The 8,107-nt window shown below is 41.7% G+C and overlaps 1 non-coding gene across 1 annotated transcript; it reads right to left on the minus strand.

Annotated features, from left to right (window-relative positions):
• Positions 1–773: 773 nt before the first annotated feature.
• On the minus strand, positions 774–880 carry LOC136228095 (small nucleolar RNA R71). The gene has a single exon (XR_010688429.1). It is a non-coding gene; the product is annotated as a small nucleolar RNA R71 (small nucleolar RNA).
• Positions 881–8,107: the final 7,227 nt, after the last annotated feature.

The following is an 8,107-nucleotide window of genomic DNA, read 5'->3' on the forward strand; positions in this document are numbered from 1 at the left end:
TAGAATAGGAGTGAGCAGAGGTATAGAGGAAGGTACTCTTATTATACTCAGCTTCTAGTTGTAAAAGGTTTGGTGCTCTACCTTTAAAGAGCTTAGTAGAGAATTCGAAAGCTCGGAACGTGTTCCGGGGACATGACGTAGGCATAGAGGCCGAACCTAGATAAATCTGCTGAGTAACATCTTTCTAACCTTAAACTCCCTTGATATATATATATATATATATATATATATATTGCTTGCTTAAAAACTGACTAAGAGGTCATGCTGAGTTGTGTGCATTGAGTATCTGAGTTCAGGAATAGACTCAAGTGCTATCCCCTGACTCAAAGAAAGAAGCTGACTTAGTCACCAGTTGACTAAGCTAGTGTCTCAAGTTCACTCAGCGCACTGTGTAAACCTTCTTCTAAGAAAAAGAAGTCAGCCTCAACGAACAAAATTTTAAATAGTTCCTATCCCCCCCTGGAACTAACTTGTTACGTTATAAGGGACCAACAAAAGCATCTATGATACAAATGTTGCCGGCAGCTGTACAATTCAATGGATATCAGTTGGAAGATCCAAACGGGCATATCCAGGAATTCATCACACTGTTCAACACTTTCAGATCAAACCGAGGCATTTCCGATAATGTGATCAGGCTAAAGTTGTTCCCTTTTTCTCTCAGAGACAAAGCAAAGAACTGGTTAAAGAACTTACAGCCATGGACAATCACCACTTGGGAAGAAATGGCCAGCGCTTTTCTGATGAAATATTTTCCAACTAGACAGGCCATTAAACTCAGAAATGAGGTATCCCATTTCGTACAAGAAGAGGATGAATCCTTAGCCGAGGCATGGGAAAGGTACAAGGAACTATTGAGAAGGGTACCCAATCATGGCATCCCCATGTGGATGCAAGTGCAAAACTTTTACAATGGAGTCACTAACATTTATAAAATCCAGATTGAATCCATTGCCAATGGTAACCCTGAAGATCTTGAACCACAAGCCTTGTATGACCTTATTGAGAGAGTAGTGAGCACGAGCTATAATTGGCACTCCGTCAGAAGTGAAGGAAAAAGAGCGGGGAACGATGATGTTGTGTCAAAACTAACTAGCCAGGTGGAACAGCTTGTGCGACAGCTCGGCAAGATAAATGTATCATCGATTCACAACGAACCACCGTTCAATGATATATGTGATTTTTGTGGAGGGCATCATTTCAACATCAACTGCCTTGGAGTTAAACAAGGAAAAGGTGAACAGGGAGAATGTGATTATGCGGGGTATAATCAGAGAAACCTACCAAACCCCTACTCAAACACCTATAACCCGACCACAAGAAATCATCCTAATTTCGGATGGACATGGCAGCCTAATCAACAAGAACAACCAAGGTATCAGCAACAACAGGGTGGACACTACCAGAGGCAACCTCAGCAGCATTATAAACAACCTGCTCCACCCAAGGAAGATATAGAACCAGACATGAAGACAATGATGATGCGGTTCATGAAACAGACACAAGCGTCAATTAAAAATCTGGAGACACAGGTCCATCAACTCGCTGCTTCCACATCAAAAGGAAAAGGGATAATGCTAAGTAACACAGAACCAAACCCCAAAGGAGATGTCATGGCCATCACTCTGAGATCTGGTAAGCAAACTCAACCAATCTTATCTACTGATGCAAATGCTAAGTGTGCAGGGACCTCTCTAAATGCTGAGGGATATAAGAAACAAGTTGTTCCAGGTCAAAAAGAACCCGTCGGGGTAGAATCAACCATCGATCAAGACAAAGAGGAACAAGGAGAGAAGTACCAACCACCTCCCCCCTATGTTCCACATGTACCTTATCCGACAAGGTTGATAAACAAGAAGCTGGAAGGAAAAAATTCTAAGGTGCTAGACACCTTGAGGAAATTGCATATCAACATTCCCTTTGTGGAAGCACTCGCCCAGATGCCGTCATATGCAAAATTCTTGAAAGATATCTTGTCAAACAAGAAAAAGTTGGAAAACATCTCAATGATCCAACTAAACAGGGACTGTTCTTCAATACTCCAGAACAAGCAACAGCTTTCGAAAAAGCTAAAAGATCCAGGGAGTTTTTCTATTCCTTGTTCAATTGGCAAGTTAAATATTGAAAATGCACTATGTGACCTAGGAGCTAGCATAAACCTTATGCCCTATTCTGTGTATGCTAAGCTAGGACTAGGAGAACCACAACCAATCAGAATGTCCATTCAGTTGGCTGACCGGTCAGTATGTTACCCTAGGGGAGTAGTGGAAGATGTGTTGGTCAAAGTAGGAAAATTCATTTTGCCAGTTGATTTCATCATAATGGACATCGATGAGGACCTGCATGTTCCTATTATCCTAGGTAGACCGTTCTTAGCAACATGTAAAGCATTGATAGATGTGGGAGAGGGACAACTATTCTTGAGAATTAATGGGGAGGAAATCATTTTCAAAATGAATGAGGCGATGAGACGAGCTAACACTAGTGATGACACATGATGTTTTTTAGATGATTTCCAAATTCTTTCCACTTTGCAGGAACAGGAACAGGACACTCTGGAGACTCTCTTGGGAGAAGAGGTGAACTTATGTGAAGGAACATGATGTTCCATTGAATCCAACTTGCCTACACCTCCTCTAGATCCTACTGTTCCCACTCATCAAGAACCACCTGAAATACCCACTGTGCCACTTTCTAAACCCGAACGAAAACCTTTACCCTCACACCTCGAGTATGCATTCCTAGAACCACCTAGCAGAAGCCCAGTGATAATATCTTCAAAGTTAACTCCTGATCAGAAAGCTCAACTCATGGAGGTACTGCGAAGAAACAAGGATGAAATTGAATGGAAAATTGATGATATCAAGGGTATTAGCCCAATAGTCTGTGTTCACAGAATTTTGATGGAGAAGGATAACAAGCCATCTGTCCAGCCACAACGCAGACTGAACCCCCACATGAAGGAGGTCGTGCAAAAAGAGGTGATCAAGCTGCTGGATGCCGGAATCATTTACCCCATCTCCGATAGTGTATGGACAAGCCCTGTTCATGTTGTGCCAAAGAAAGGAGGAACCACAGTGGTTCTCAATGAGAAAGATGAGTTGGTCCCCACGAGAACCATAACAGGATGGCGTGTTTGTGTGGATTACCGGGAGCTAAATGAAGCCACAAGGAAGGATCACTTCCCTTTGCCCTTCATTGATCAGATGCTAGAACGGTTAGCAGGGTATGCATTTTATTGCTTCCTTGCCAGATATTCAGGGTACAATCAGATTGGAATCCACAGTGAAGATCAAGAGAAGACAACTTTCACGTGTCCTTATGGGACATATGCCTACAGGCGCATGCCATTTGGTTTATGCAATGCCCCAACCACGTTTCAAAGATGCATGATGTCTATATTTCATGATATGGTGGAGCAAACTATGGAGATCTTCATGGACGACTTCTCTGTTTATGGTAACTCTTTTGGGAACTGTCTGAGCAACCTCGAGGCTGTGCTTGTGCGATGCAAGGAGACCCACTTAGTCTTAAATTGGGAAAAATGCCACTTCATGGTTACTGGTGGAATCGTCCTCGGGCATAAAATTTCTGAAAGGGGGATGAAAGTAGACAAAGCTAAGGTAGACGTGATAGAGAAACTGGCTGTTCCAACCAATGTAAAGGATGTGAGAAGTTTCCTCGGACATGCCGGGTTCTACCGAAGATTCATCAAAAACTTCTAAAAGATCGCGCTACCTTTGTCAGCTTTGCTACATAAAGATGTAGAATTCTCATTTGATGCAAGCTGTCTAGAAGCTTTTGAACTGTTGAAAGGCAAGCTGATCAACTCGCCCATACTGGCAGGACCAGACTGGGAACAACCGTTTGAGATGATGTGTGACGCTAGCGATACATGTGTGGGAGCTATTCTTGGGCAGAGGATTGAGAAGAAGTTCAGGCCTATCTATTATGCAAGAAAAACATTAACCGAGACCCAACAGAACTATACCACTCCCGAAAAGCAGCTCCTTGCAGTAATATATGCTTTCGACAAATTTCGCCCCTACTTGGTGTTGAAACAGCTTTCCACATGATTTTGATTTGACAAAATTATTTAAGTAATGATAAAAATATTCTAACACATTAAATTTAAATGCTTTGATTTATTACACTAATGTGTTTGTTCAATGTTGAGTTCAATTGTGTATAAGACATTGAGATTAAAAAGCCCAAAGGCCCATAAAGTGGAAGTCAAGCCCAAGTCAACACATCAATACCATTCGGCCTAAGAGTTCAAAATGAAGCCGTATCAACTAAAACGACGACCCAGCAAGAGAAGGATCGAGAAGCCTTTGTGGCAAAAGCTTCAAGTAGAAGCTGCTGAGTTGGACGACAAAGCAGTCTGGACAGCGACAGACAATGTTCAACTTCTAGACAAAGTATTTCTACTTTGGGAAAAGTTCAGAAGGCGCAGAAAGCTGTCTCGTGGACTTTTCCTTAAATGTCGAAACATTCTGACGAAGACAGACGAAGACAGAAGATGCGTGAATCCTATTGGCCAACGACGCTGAGCACGCCCAGAGTGACAACGACATGAAGCCGTTTCCCTCCAACGGTTATTTCAAAATTCGAAATGACCAGGTGCCTCAAGTGTCACTATATAAAGGCCATCCATTTGCTTCAATCGATGCAGAACTTCAAGTAGTCGAAACGCTGACCAAATTCATACTTGAAGATTCTGTGAGAAAAGCAAAGAAAATACCTTACACCAATTTCCATATTATTGTGTAAAAGTCTAGAGTGATTTCCAATCGTCTAAAGTGTCTTAGCAATCGTTGTTTAGGACAAACACTTTATCAATTCTAGAAGAATAGAAAGGAGAGGCTGAGTACTCGGTTATAGTACTCAGCGCTAGATATAGGAGTGAGTAGAGGTATAGAGGAAGGTACTCTTGTTATACTCAGCTTCTATTTGTAAAAGGTTTCGTGCTCTACCTTTAAAGAGCTCAATAGAGAATTCAAAAAGATCGGAATGAGTTCCGGGGACTGGACGTAGGCGGAGAGGCCGAACCAGGATAAGTCTGCTGAGTAATATCTTTCTAACCCTTAAACTCCTTTAATATATATTGCTTGCTGTGAAAACTGACTAAGTAAAGAACTTACGCTGAGTTAAGTTTACTAAGAAGCTAAGTTCAGGAATAGACTCTAAGTGCTATTTCCTGACTCAAGTAAAGAACCAGACTTAGTCACAAGTTGACTAAGCTTGTGTCTTGAATCTACTTAGTGACGCTGTGTAATCCTTTTCATAGGAAAATAAGTCAGCCTTAACGGACAAAATTTTAAATAGTTCCTATCCCCCCCTTGGAACTAACTTGTCACGTTATAAGGGACCAACAAGTGGTATCAGAGCTTAAAAGCTCACTGTGCAAGGTTTAACTACCTTGAGCTGATCCCCACTATGGCTGAGAACAGCACTCGGTTTCTCCTAGGAAATCTGACAACTCAGATTTTACCTGAGGGTCTGTCCATAACTCGGCCTCCTCTATTCTTCGGGTCTAACTATACCTTTTGGAAGAATAGAATGAAAAAATTCATTCAGGCAACTAACATGAGCGCATGGCTATCTATAGTCCAAGGCCCATTTGTTCATGTTGAAATTATTGATGGCCAAACGGTTGTCAAAGTTGAGACTAGATGGACAGAGGATGATCTCAAGAAGCTATAAAATCATGCTTCGGCTATAAACATGCTTCACTGTGCGTTAGATGCTGCAGAATACAACAAGATTTCAGGTTGTGAGTTAGCGCAGGAGATTTGGAAGAAGCTGGAGGTCACCTATGAAGGAACCAACAAGGTGAAGGAATCCAAGGTCAACCAGCACATGAGGTTGTACGAGCTGTTTGAAATGAATGATGATGAAGGAATCTCTGACATGAACGCAAGGTTCACAAACATCATCAACGAGCTCAAGAGACTTGGAAAGATCTTCACTGAGGAAGAGCAAGTCAAGAAGATTCTTAGGAGTCTTCCTAAAAGCTGGCAAGCAAAGAAAACTGCTGTTGAGTAAGCTCAAGACTTAACCACCTACAAGTATGATGAACTCATTGGCTCACTGCTGACCCATGAGATCTCAATGAAGAATTTCGAGGTGAAGGAAAAGTCTGAAACAAGAAGCAAAAGTCTCTTGTCATGAAAGCTGACTCCACTGATGGGAGCTCAACAGACGATGAAGAAATGGCTATGTTCACTAGAAAGATGAAAAGGCTGTTCAAAAAGAATGAAAAATATTCTAAGAATCCTTACAAGAAGTTTGATAAGTACAAAGCTGACTCTAGCGACAGCAAGTACAAGAAGGACAGCTCAAAGCCCATTACATGCTTTGAATGTCAACAAACTGGCCATATCAAGTCAAGCTGTCCCACACTGAGGAAAGAAAGGAAGAATGGCAAGAAGGCAATGGTGGCAACCTGGAGTGATAGTGATGATTCATCATCATCTGAAGCTGATGCCACTGAGTCAGCAAAGATCTGCTTCATGGCAGATGAGCTTGCTGAGCCTTGTGTTTCTGAGCATGCTGACCCCTCCATTGCATCTGAAGATGAGGAACACTCAACTGAGGTAATATCACTACCCTTGCCCAGAAATGAAATGGTTAATGCCCTGAGTGACCTTTATACACTTGTCAAAAAGTGTAATAAAAAGGTTAGAGCACTCAGCAGGCGATGTGACGAGGTTGAGGAGGTCAAACTGAGTGACCTTCGATATATTCTCCAGGACACTTCAATTTTTCATAGTAATGTAGAAATTATGCAAAAATTTGTCACTCAGGTCCAATCAGATTCTAAGAAACTGAGAAAGGATGTCACATCAATTCAGAACCAACTTAAGGTTCCGAATAAGAGAAATATTCCTCTAAACACTGAGTACTGAAGTACTAGTCAGCAGAGATGGAATCCTCAGCGGAATGTCCAGTGTGACTTCTATGGGAAGAAAGGACACACCACAAAGGTGTGCTGGCACGCTCAGCACTGGGGTGCTGACCAGTCAGTGAAACATTCTAAACGGAAGGTCAGCTGTGACTTCTGTGGAAAGAATGGGCATACTGTCCAAGTATGTCGTCATAAAATGAAATACGATGCTTTACCTGTTGAACCTAACAAGCAAGGACCCAAAAAGAATTAGGTACCTAAAAGCAACTAGCTATATTGCAGGTAAGCCTGAGGTGTGCTGAGAAGTCAAAGATGTGGTACATTGACAGCGCATGCTCGAGGCATATGACTGGTGATGAAACTCAGTTCATCATGTTTGTGCGTAAACGAGGAGGAAGTGTAAGTTTTGGAGACAACAAGAAGGGTAAGATAGTAGGGTCAGGAACCATTGGTGGTAATCCTACTATTGAGTCAGTCTCCCTAGTCAGCGGACTCAAATATAACTTACTCAGCGTAGCTCAGCTATGTGACAATGGGAGAAAAGTTATATTTGATGACACTGGATGTAAAATATTCGAGGGTAAAACAAATGAGTTAATTCTAACTGCCCCTCGTATTGATAATGTCTTTATGCTGAACTTAGAAAAGAAGTTTTCAAAAACTGTATGCTTAGTGTCAAAGGAAGAAAATTCCTGGCTATGGCACAGGAGACTTGGTCATGTAAGCATGGACCTCCTGGCCAAATTAGCAAGAAAGCAATTAGTTGAGGGACTGCCAGAACTCAAATTTGAAAAAGATCAATTATGCCACGCTTGCCAAGCTGGAAAACAAACCAAACAATCTTTTTATAGTAAAAACATTGTCTCAACTAAGCGTCCATTAGAGTTACTACACTTGGATCTCTTCGGTGCAGTCCAGCCGTTGAGCTTGGGTGGAAGAAGATTTTCCTTGGTCATTGTAGATGACTTTTCTCGGTACACTTGGATCATCTTGCTGAGTAGCAAGGATGAAACCTTTGAGACATTTTAAAATTTGGTAAGAAAACTTTAAAATGATAAAGACCTTAAGTTAGCTCACATCCGAAGTGATAATGGTGGAGAATTCAAGAACCAACAGTTTGTTGAATTTTGTGAAACCAACGGCATTGACCATAATTTCTCTCTCCTAGAACGCCTCAACAAAATGGGGTTATTGAAA

The sequence above is a fragment of the Euphorbia lathyris genome, chromosome 4 (assembly GCF_963576675.1).
Source record: "Euphorbia lathyris chromosome 4, ddEupLath1.1, whole genome shotgun sequence".
Taxonomy (NCBI): Eukaryota; Viridiplantae; Streptophyta; class Magnoliopsida; order Malpighiales; family Euphorbiaceae; genus Euphorbia; species Euphorbia lathyris.